Source organism: Chelonia mydas, chromosome 16, assembly GCF_015237465.2.
Source record: "Chelonia mydas isolate rCheMyd1 chromosome 16, rCheMyd1.pri.v2, whole genome shotgun sequence".
Taxonomy (NCBI): domain Eukaryota; kingdom Metazoa; phylum Chordata; order Testudines; family Cheloniidae; genus Chelonia; species Chelonia mydas.
In genome coordinates this window covers 11,539,813-11,551,889 of record NC_057857.1, presented here as the reverse complement: position 1 = coordinate 11,551,889, position 12,077 = coordinate 11,539,813, and the positions used below count along the sequence as shown (strand labels likewise).

The 12,077-nt window shown below is 44.5% G+C and overlaps 1 protein-coding gene across 2 annotated transcripts in view; it reads right to left on the bottom strand.

Moving 5' to 3' along the window:
• The window catches only part of LOC102932197 (collagen alpha-1(XXVII) chain B), a 299,945-nt gene extending 289,458 nt beyond the window's left edge, over positions 1 to 10,487 (bottom strand). Inside the window, exon 1 of one of the 2 annotated variants that reach the window (XM_043530414.1) lies at positions 10,378 to 10,487. The gene's annotated coding sequence lies outside the window, so the exon portion shown is untranslated. Of the gene's footprint in view, positions 1 to 10,012; positions 10,110 to 10,377 lie in introns of those variants that run through there. The other variant, XM_043530416.1, reaches the window with a different exon arrangement.
• Between the last annotated feature and the right edge of the window lie 1,590 nt (positions 10,488 to 12,077).

The window sequence follows — 12,077 nt, the reverse complement described above, 5'->3', positions numbered from 1 at the left end:
TATCCTGCATATGGCATGTGCACATTTGAACGCACTTGTGATGTTGCACCCTTGGTGTCTGAACTGCCAGAGAATGAGACACATTAGCTGTTTGGACTCGGCACCAAGGACTCTTTCCTTATCTCTCTTTAAAGCTCCTCTCTTGCTTCTCTGTAGAAGGGGTTACAACGGCTGGTGAATAAATCTTGCACTACTATTGAAACATAAACCTGGCCTGTATTTATTTATTTTTTTTAAACCACACACACACACACACACTCTCTCTCTCTCCACTTAGCCTTTTCTCTTCCCCTCCAACTTCTTGGCTGGGACCCCATGCTTTGGCCAAGCTTCTGCTCCTAACACTTCTTTTTGTTTTCTTTGATAGACTGAGAAGTTCTTTCATAAGGTTCACCTGGGGAAAACGTATGGACCCAAGCAGATGTTCACGTCTCCTCTCACTCAGCGGACTGTCAGCAAGTCTATCTATTTCATAACAATAGTCAGACACCAATAAATCCCACATTTTTTTTTTAACTTTAAAAGAATCCCTCCTGATAAATTTTTCAAATGTAAAAAAAAACCCTACAAATAAATCAAGCATCTCTGTCCAGGGCATATCTAGTAGTAGATGGAACGTGTAAGAGACTCCCTCTGCTGGGCAACAGAGATCTACACTACTTTACTGTTCTGGGAATAGAGATTAGAATTCAAGAAGTTTGCCCAACATTTTCAAACCTAAATATGAACATAGGTGCCTCTGGCTTTAAGAGTCCTGCAGTTGCTCAGTACCTCTGGAGACAAGGAAACATATTTAGATGCTTATGTAAACACAGATTTAAGTGCTTAATATTAAATTTACAAGTTTGGAAATGTTGGCTTCTTCACATGAGGCTTTTTTGTTAATTTTAAAAGCAAACCTTCTGCCATAAGGATTCGTTCATCCCTTCTCTTGAACAACACCAGGCATTTCTATAGGGATCTCAAAGGCCTTTGTAATGTTTAGCAAATTAATCCTCATAGCCCCACCCATCAGATAGGTATCATCAACCCCATTTTACAGATGGGAGCACAGAGAGACAAAGGAAACACAGCAAATTGGTAGAACAATAGGAGGTGGGATTAGAATCCAGAATCTCCAACTTCTAGCCTCATGCTTTAACCACTAGCCAATGATTCCCGTGCTTAGGCATGTCCCTTCTTTACTGCAGTCTTTAGCATTGGTTGAGAGTACTGGCTCAGCTAAAATAACCAACCCAACCTTTTGCCTGAAGTTCAACCCAAACTTTCTTTGGAGGCTAAAAATGTTTAAACCACTCTCCTCCTCCTTTTACCTTTCCCCTTTTAAATTCCATGCACTGCCTGTTTCCAGCTGAAACCAGAAATATCACCAGAAAGCTTCTCCTGCAGCATTTTTGGCTCAACTACCAGAAAGTGGCTCAGAATTGCCATGCCAGAGCAGCCAGTGGTGTGTCTTGCTCAACATCCTGCCTTGGCCAGTGTTGCCAACTTAGCGATTTTGCTGCTAGATTCAGTGACTTTTTGGTTTCCCTAGCAAGGAAATTAGTATCAAAGTGACCGGCGACAAATCTAGCGACGTTCACTGACAATTGCAGTGATATTCAGAGAAAGAAGTCACCAATATATATAGTCACAAAACCATAATAAAATCCACTCCATGCTCTTCTTACTACATGATCCGGCCGGTGGGCCTCAGCCCTACGCCAGTGGGGGGTAGGAAACCAGTGTCTGGACTGGAGATAGCAAACCTGCCGAGCTGGGGATGGACTGAGCAACGACAGCTCGAGACTTCAAGCCACAGGCATGGCCTGGCCCAGAATCACCACAAGCTCCGGCAGATGAACAGCTTGGCACTCCCCCGTCAGGCCAGGCAAGGCCATGATCAGGTGCAGAGGGAGGAGGCTGGGCCGGGGTGACTTGGCCTAGCGTGCACAACAGAGCCAGAGCAGATGGTGTCTCAGCCACTGCCTCCCAAGACCTGGGAGAACCAGTGCCTCATTGTCACAGCCTTCCAGTGAGTGCAGCCTCCCCCCTTCCCAGCAATACTTCCTCAGAGACCCTGCCCTGCCCCGGCTCCCCCGCATCCCTCACAGGGGAGAGACACCCTCACTCGGACGTTGACCGGGGCACCCCTCATCACTGAGCGGAGAGAGATATTCCCTCTCATGTGAGATGGACACTTTTTATTGCATCTGTCTGAAATGGTCCCTCATGTAGGTTACATAGCGACATCTAGCGAGTTTTCAGGGTTTCTCTGACAACTTCCTGCTATGTGGAGTTGGCAACATCAAACATCTCTCCCCATCTTTATTCTCCCCATCTTTATTCTCCCCAGCTGCAAAAAGGGATAGTGACATCCACCTTTTAGAAGTACTTTGGCATCTTGAGATAAAAGGGCCCAATTCACCACTGTTACTCCCGCTTAATTTAAATGGAATTATTCCAACGTTAAATTGGAATAAGGCAATGGCAAAACAGGCTCCAAAATGCTACATGCGTCTTTTTACTGATGACTCCAAGTACAGTCCTGTATTTCTGAGCTGGCTCATACTGACTCTGCTTCTTATATTGGGGACAATTTTGCAAGACTGTATGCAGCCTATTCTCCAACAGAGAGAACCCAGTTAGCCAATGCTTCCTGCTATAGCAAGGCCTCATTTCTAGCAGCTTAGTATCATGCAAGAGTCAATGAGTTTGCATAGACTAATTTATTTTCAACCAAGGCAGTGCCATTGCCCATCCTTTATTAAAAAACAGGAGTGGGGCAGCATAAAAGAGAGAGCTGAATTTGGAAAGACATTGTCTAGATCCCAACTATTTTCAAGCATCTGAGAGCTATGTGGAATGGTTAAGAGCATGAAGCAATTCATGCACCAGCTGACTGGGAGAGACCAACTAACGGGTTACTATAGGACTTAAATAATAAATAATTGTATGCTTTTTAAAACCAGCCAGTCCAATCCCAGAAGAGGAAAGGCTACAGACACAGGCTGATAAATGTACAGTAAGATAAATGACTGTTCAGTCTTGTACCATGAACGCAACAAAGTGTGAACTACTTAGTTGTGTGCATTGTGTTATATTCAAAGAAATAAACAAACCCCTTTGGTTAACATTAGTTAAGGTTGCTCTCATCAAGAAGCTAAATCATTAAAAAAAAAAAAAAAAAAAAAAGAAAGAATACAAAGTTAAGGGTTAAAAGGTTGCAAAGTCAAGCTCTCAAGTTCGGAAATGCCAGAATGAATGTTGCCTATGCAGCCTTAATTGCACAAATGCAGTCTTTAATTACATGATCCCATATTATTTTTCACACAGGGTCCCTGGTTCATTCAGTGCACAGGTTGGATCTGGTTTAAGGATAAGTCAGGGCTGGGCAGTTAAGGAGTCTGTGGAAACTGGACGGGTACTTCAGGAAGAGAACGGATGGTCTCGTGGTTAGGACAATTGAATCCAAAGTCTCCAGAGCAGCATTCTATCCCTGCCTCTGTCACTGAGTTGTGATGTGATGCTGGGCAAGTGGCTTGCACCAGACTTTTCATGGGTGGTCACTTCTGCATGTAATTAAAGGCTCTATCATAATGCATGTGCAGAATGGGGCCTAACTTGAGAGTGCTTGACTTTGAAACCTTTCAGTCCTGAACTTTGTATTTCCTAATTTTGTATGGTTTTAGTTTATTGAGGAGAGCCATGTTATCGAATGTTAAATGAAGTTTTGTTGTGAATTTCCTGTTTGTTAAATCAAAAGAAAATATTTTCTAAGCATTACACATTTGTTGTCTTCAGTGTACATTACTGCTATTGTTATCTTTGTGATATTTCAGTGCCACAATGACCTATGACAGTAATGAAATTAAAGTGTATTCACACCAACTTTTTAATGCAACTTCAGTTTTACTACAACTTTTAAATGACTTTTTTTTTAAATTGCGTGAGGAAAAAAATGGAGTCGGGACTCATATCTATAGTTTCCTGCTTTCAAAAAAAAAAAAAAAAAAAAAAAAAAAAAAAACCACAAAAAACAGAAAGCTGGAGCCCCCCCACCCCCCATAATTGACGAGAACCAACAAACATTCAGCTCCTCTGCGTGTGTATCTTATTTTCATGTAATTTCAGCAAGGTAACCAACAATTACTCTTTGAAAAAGAAACAGTGCAACTTACCACAGCACAAACTCAAAGGAGACGCACTCAGACAAAGCCAATATACTTTTCTTCTCCCTTGCTAACAGGTTATGGTAGCCTGAGGTAACTCAGTTACCAGAGGCAGCTGTTGCCGTGACAACCAGGGCTATAGTGACTCCCCCCCAGCTATGCAAATGAACTGGAGGGAGGCAGGGAAGGCTGAGTGGCTAATGATCTCTCTGGCCATTATTTTACAGCAAGGGTACACGGTGTTGGGGAGAACAAACGGGCACCATTTCGTACACGGCATGTCCCAGCTTCAGGCAGAGCTCTTAACGGCCGTGCAGCCCGAGTGTGAATGCCAGGTCATCAGAGGAGAGGTGCCGGTCTCAAGCCTCTGCCCCTGGGGCAGGGAGTCAGTATTTGGTTTACAAACCGAGGTGGGGTGATTAAGATAAGAAAGGGCTGGTAATTAAATTAAGGATCTGGAAGTGAAGACAGAACCACAGGACACTTGGAAGGAATACAGCCAAGCCCTCCGAGTCAAGGTTACAGTCAGAAAAGAGGGAGATGTGAGGGATGTAGGTGAAAGGTGTAGGGGCCAAAACCAGGGGAAGAGATACCAGTGTTATAGACAGGTTTCAGAGTAGCAGCCGTGTTAGTCTGTATCCGCAAAAAAGAAAAGGAGTCCTTGTGGCACCTTAGAGACTAACAAATTTATTTGAGCATAAGCTTTCATGAGCTACAGCTCACTTCATCGGATGCATGCTGTAGCTCATGAAAGCTTATGCTCAAAAAAATTTGTTAGTCTCTAAGGTGCCACAAGTCCTCCTTTTCTTTTTGCAGTGTTATAGAGAAGTTCCCACTTTACCTGTGGTACTTATGTGACCCCAATACGGTAGTAGTTGAGCACCTCACAATGTCTAACTTATTTCTCCTCACAGCCCCTCGGTGAGGTAGAGCAGGGCTATTATCCCCATGGTACAGATGGGGCACTGAGGCTCACACAGACTAAAGACCAGATTTTCAAAGGTATTTAGACACCTAGTGGGATTTTCAAAAGCACCTAGAAGGTTCGGTTCTTTGTAAACCCCACTAGATGCCTAGCTGCATCTTCGGGTGCCTAAAAACCTTTGAAACTTTGTCCCTAAGGCACTGGCCTGAGGCCATACAGGAAGTCCCAAGGGGACAGTGGGGTGGAGAAGGAGTAGAACCCAGGTTCCTGAGGATTAGCTCCCTAGCCACAGAATCAGCCTCTCTCTCTCTGATGCATGCTGCAAGAAAAGGACTTTGCTAGGTGGATCATTGATCTGATCTAGTATGGCTGTTCTTATTCATTGACACCATCCGTGTGCTCAGCACTGTTCAGAATATGCCAGAAAATATAGTCCCTGAGCCAATGTGTATAAAATGTGTAGTCCTGGATAAGATGGCTCAAGATAGTTAAATATGAAGTGTATAATTATTGAACGTGGTAATATCCATGAGTGGAGGCACTGATGGCAATAGAAGTTTTACCTGATTTACCCTTCAACTTCCCCCCCAAGAGGAAGAGCTGCCCAGAGCTCCTGTGCCTGTTTATTTTCCTTTCCTGCCTGCAAATTTAACACTATTAATTTGGGCTTGAATAGGGACTGGGAGTGGCTGGCTCACTACAAAAGCAATTTTCCCTCTCTTAGTATCGACACCTCCTCATCAATTATTGGGAGTGGAATCCACCCTGATTGAATTGGCCTTGTCAAAACTGGTTCTCCACTTGTAAGGTAACTCCCTTCTCTTCACTGTCAGTATATTTATGCCTGCATCTGTAATTTTCACTCTATGCATCCGAAGAAGTGGGGTTTTTTACCCATGAAAGCTTATGCTCAAATAAATCTGTTAGTCTTTAAGGTGCCACCGGACTCCTCATTGTTTTTGTGGCTACAGACTAACACGGCTACCCTTCTGATACTTTATAAAGTGTCAGCTAATTTCTAAGTTATTGTCTACAAAACAACTAGAGTTTTCAGTTGCATAAGTAGCCCCTATAATAAGAGTTAAAGTTGCCCTTCCCCGCCCCCCAAATCTGAAATGGTGCCCCATGGAATAAACGGCTCCGCTGATTTTCTTCACTTTTCTACGAAAAAAACAACATACATACACAAAATTAACACCGGAGATCATTCCGCACATTAATTCGTGACTGAATTTAAGTTCAAATTCCCCATGACATGTTTACAAAAAGAAAAAAGAAAAAAAAAAGGGCTCAGAAAAAGGGTGAGAGGCTAAGGAAAAGTGAGAATTCTGATGCAACCGCAACTATGGTCTCACCGTGAGACCATAATGGGATTGCATGGCCATTTAGGAATATCACCAGTGAACGCCTTGTGTCAGGGTGAGGTGGTGCAGTGGTTCTAACAGCTGTTCCATGATTAAAGCTGTCTGGAAACTGGAATTCCTGTTTCCAGGGGGGAAAAAATCCCAAATTAAAAAATTCATTCCTAAACATCACAAAAATTGAAATTTCAAAGTTCCCCATAGAATAAGAATTACAAAATGTTTCCAAGGTTCCCCCAGTTCAGCAGAGCCCTGGCAGCTCAGCATGCAGGGAACCAGGTCTCTAGAAGCCCCCCACACACACACTCAGGCAGCCTGCAGTGCTGCCATGGATTTGGGGACTCTCAAAACCTTGGGATCCCTGGCTCCAGGGTAGTCTGTTAGGAACTAGGTGGGCGAGCTGGCAGGAAGCCAGGCAGATGTCCATTGGAATTTAATCAAAAGCGACACTTTTAGAACGTTTCAGTTTTGACAAATCTGCATTTCCTGATGGACATGGCTAAAGGAGACATCTCTCCTACCCCATGCTGCCCTACAAAAGCCACATTAAGAGCATGAATCAAGCAAGATGGCCTCTCAGCAGGCCAAGGCATTCTGTTAGCTTCCCTTTCCGCACATAAGGATGCAGCCATTAGTGGTGCTGCTGGGGGTCACTATTCTTTGAGGAACACCACATAGGGCATGCTTGCAGAACGGATCAATTTCATAGCAATAGTTGCATCTGCTGTGGGACAGGTGCTGTTTATATTGCTTTTTGAGATAAGGTCATGTCCATAAGTAACTTCGTGAGGGGAATGAATCTGTTGTCTTTGATTTCTCTTCCTTTGCTATTATTTGCTGTGACAGATACTAAACAATAATTTTGCTGGTTGTATGGTACACAGTGCAAGTTTTCCATTAATAGTCCAGATTTATGATGCTCCAATGTCCTCACTCAAGACAATACAGCAACATCTGGCATAAGTTTGAGTGTCAGCAAGCAATTTTTATTGACAAAACCACACACAATTAGCACTGCCACAGTGTGCAACCGTGACAGACATTCACAAAACATCTCCCCACAGCACATCTGATTCACACGCCACCACCGCACACTACCCGGGTGAGCCATGATTGTCAAAGGGAATTCTGCACATGATTTCCATACATCATCCTTCTCCAACACTCTATCAGCTGACGCATGCACAAAGTTAGTATCGGCTGCCTCACGCTGCCCCCTTGTGAACCATTTTTCATGGTGGAGCATTATACATTCTGCAACATTTTGAGTAAAGCTGGTTGAAAAAATATTCTGCTGCCATCTAGGGTGTGAAGTAAGGGGAAAAAACATTTTAAAACTTCAGATGTATGGGAAATAAGAATATGTTGCTACTATCCACCGCTTTGCACGGTAGATATGATTGAAATAAATAACCTTACAATAGATGCGTGACAGGTTTCAGAGTAGCAGCCGTGTTACTCTGTATTCGCAAAAAGAAAAGGAGGACTTGTGGCACCTTAGAGACTAACAAATTTTTTTGAGCATAAGGTTTCGTGAGCTACAGCTCATTTCATCGGATGCATTCAGTGAAGTGAGCTGTAGCTCACGAAAGCTTATGCTCAGATAAATTTGTTAGTCTCTAAAGTGCCACAAGTCCTCCTTTTCTTTTTTGAAATGTGTGACTAGACAATGCCAGACAAGTTTAGACAGTCAAAGGAGAACCACGGCATCTCATTAAAAAGAGAAGATTAGCTAATGTGGGATTCTACTTTATTAATAAAGGTGTTTTCCCTTCCCCAAGTGTTATTCAAATATCCAGTGCTGGCTGCTTTGTATCACAGGGGCTAGGTGATGCCATCACGTGACTGATGCACGTAACATAAAAAAAAAGGATTCTGCTAGTGGTGCCTCTGTAATATACCTGTTGTATGTGCGGTATCAAGACAGGTCAGCGGCTGAACTGGGGGAGGAATTAGTAGGACTCTTCCATGCTTTGCCCAGGTGAGTCACCAAAATCAGCTACTGCTCACCTAGGTTGTGCAGATGTTCCCACTCCAATAGTGCTCTCTAAATTCCCCGGGGCGGGGCTCTGCTAGGCTCCTTGCCTGTGGCTCTTTCTTGATTGCGGAGGAAGAGGGGAAGTGGCAGTAACTATCTGAGATGTCAATGCTTGTTCCTCTTCTTTCTTACTTGAGGAATGACATAGTTAACAGTGTTGACATTTAAAGTCACCATTGCTGGGTGTGAGTAAACACCTCACTTACATGAATGAGGCAGTTCATCCTTCTCATTTATTGCTGCAGGTTCTCCTGTACAGACATCTTTGCATTGACAACACTACAAACCGAGTGTACCATTTTCCTTCTTCCCATACTAACTGAAGACTTTCATTAAAAAAGCCGAAATGCTGGAGAACAAGATAGCCTTAGAGAGAGGTGCCAGTACACAGAACTACTGTGAACCAGCCCAATCTGAGCCCTCGGAGAGTTAAGGGCTATAGCTACTTAACACTAAGGTTTATCTACACATGGATTGTTGCTGCTTAACTCCATGTGTGGATACTTTTATTCTGGAGTAAGTGTAACCACATGTGAAATTAATCAGGAACAGCTATTGCGCTTTAAATTCACACAGTACCTCCATCCACCTTGAATTTTGAGTGTGGACAGGATTGCAAGGAGCTTATCTTCAGTAGCATGCTCCAAGTAGGACCACCCAGATAGTAATCAGACTGGACAGCCAAGCCACTTTGTGTTGGGGGAAGGAGGGCTTGGGCGAGCAGTTTCGGACAAGCCAGCCCCACACAGGCAGGGGAGGGGGGGGGTCAGTGGCGCCAGCAGACCTGGGGAAATCAGTGGTGTGGGCCGAGGGGCTAAGCTGCGTGAGCTGGCCCCAAGTAGTGGGCAGTTCAAGCCAGCCCTGCATGGGCCGGGGCAAGCAGTTCAGGGAGGGAGTCAGCGGTGTGGGCCAATGTTGGGGGGAAAAGAGGTGAGCGGTGCAGGCAAGTGGCTCAGGCCAGCCCCATGCAGGCCAGGGTGGTGAGTGATGCTGGCTGACCCCCCGTGGGCAAGGAGGCAAGCAGCTTGGGCCAACCCTGCATGGAGGGCTGGGGGTGGGGAGAAGGTTTGGCCCAGCAGCCAATGCCAGCCCTCCACAGGGAAGGTAGGGGGACTCTGGGCTAGCCCCAGGTGGTGTCCAGTTTTCCCTTTTGGGAAATATGGTCACCCTACTTATCCTCCAACCTACAGGAGGAATGCTACCATATACTACCACCCCCTCGCTCCAATCCTTAGGTAGGTCTGTTTAGAGCCCAGGCTTCAAATTCTGTCAAGTTATATGGCATTTTACAAGGTGGACCCACATCCCCAAGGAACTGGGAACACGTGACACCAGCATCACAAGGGATCAGAGCCAGCATTCAGACTCCTGTTTCCACAACAGAAACACTAAAACAACATAATCCCAAACAATATTTTCCTCAGGAGCAAGTGTGTGAGGGGTGTCACTCTTCCAGACCATTTGTACTCCATTATTTGACATAAGTTGGTATTACACTTTCACATACAACCTGTAGAGAAGTGCAAAAATAACCCACCTCATCCAAAGGGCTCAGGAATTTTACAGCTAACCTAGCAAACACAGCTTTGGAGCAGCACACACTGTATTCTTCCTTCTTTCACCTAGGCCTTGGGGGGAGGGATTTAAACATCATGTCATTCTTGATTATTAAGCACAGGGGCTAGATGTGCCTCCCTTTCAACACAGCTATGGTAATTTACCCCTAATCATTGCACCCCACACCCATAGCTTTACTTATTCCCCTTGAGAGATTGGGTAGCAGAGCTACTGCCCCCATCCACGTTGCTGCTAGCAGGCCTGCCCGCTTTAATTTCCACCATGTTCCCTGATTTGTTCCCCCCATCTCTTTCCCAGCCTCTTCTGTGCAAATTTAATTCTCACCTGCAGGTTCCTTTGATGCAGGCTGTGGTGGCTTTGATCCTGTCCTGGCTTACTTTGGTCTCTCAGCACACGCCTCCTAAAAGGTCACCTTGTCATTCCATTGATCACAGACACCACCTGTTCACAGTTCTGCCCATTCGCTCAGCTCCTTTATTCTCTCAGGTGTTTCCTGTTACATGAACTGCAAAATGCCCCGGGCATTCTGACTCCTTGCAGCACATATTGTACACATATTAAACATTGCTAAAGCATCAGAGTTTTCTAAGCTCAGGCTATGTTCTGTGAGTGGTCTAACAACAAGTTATAGGTAATTAATAATAATTTTCACTTTCATGATGCTTCCCTTCCAGACCATTTTACAAGCACTAAAGAACTAAACCTCACAGTCCCCAGAAGGAGGTAATATAAGTACTTCAGCAAATCTGTAGTCACCTAGGGCAGTGGTTCTCAGACTTTCGTACTAGTGTCCCCTTTCACATACCAAGGCTCTGGGTGCGACTCCCCCTTATAAGTGAAAAACACTTTTAAATATTTATTTGAGCATAAACTTTCGTGAGCTACAGCTCACTTCATCGGATGCATACGAAAGCTTATGCTCAAATAAATTGGTTAGTCTCTAAGGTGCCACAAGTACTCCTTTTCTTTTTGCGAATACAGACTAACACGGCTGCTACTCTGAAACTTTTAAATATATTTAACATCATTATAAACGCTGGAGGCAAAGCGGGGTTTGGTGTGGAGGCTGACAGCTCGCGACACCCCATGTAATAACCTTGCAACCTCCTGAGGGGTCCTAACCCCCAGTTTGAGAACCCCTGACCTAGGGCTTCACAGCTGTCTCTCTGCTGTGACATCACTGACTGAACTCAGGTCCTTTGGCTCCAAAAGCCACATCTACAGGGGACTCTCCATTAGGCTGTTTGCAGAGGGCCTATACATGTGGACAGTTCTGATCCCCTCCAGTAGAGGGCAGTGGTGCAAAAATACACACCCACTAACCAGTATTTTACAGGGGCATACCTTTTTTTTTTTTTTACAGATTGGTAAATTGAGACTCAAAAAGGGTAAGTGACTCTCCCATGGATACACATCAAGTCAGTAGCAAAGTCAGTGCCAGGCCCTCACAAGTCCTGAGTTCACACTCCCCACTTTAGCCACCAGACAAACCTGCCTTTCACAAACTATTAAAGGATTAGCCTCAAAAACTTATTTTCTTGCCGGGGGGGAATAGACTCCTCTGTCTCTGGTTGTGCTCTCCAGCAGTGAGTATGGCATCTTCCATACAAATTACAGTGCCTCTTCACTGCTGAACTCCATGCCCCTCAGAAAAAGTAATTACTTTGTCAGAAGAGACTGCACCTTGAAAGAGCTATTGGAAAAATAAACCTGTCATTACTCTTCCCCAGGGGTTAAAACGTATCCATATTTCCACTTTGATAACATCAGAAACACTCACAAGTAGAAAACGATAATAAACTTTACAACAGTTACAGAACCGGAGGCTCAGATTCCTGTGTGGACTGTGATTGCTGTCAGGCATGCTTCATTGCCCCCCACATCTTTTTTTTTTTTTTTTTTTTTTTGGCAACAAAGCTTTCTTGGCAAGGTTGATCACAATATGCACCAGGCAAGTGGAGTTCGTAGACACCGTGTGGGCGTCTCACTAGGTGACATTCTTCCCTCTAAGTCTGTACTGAGCC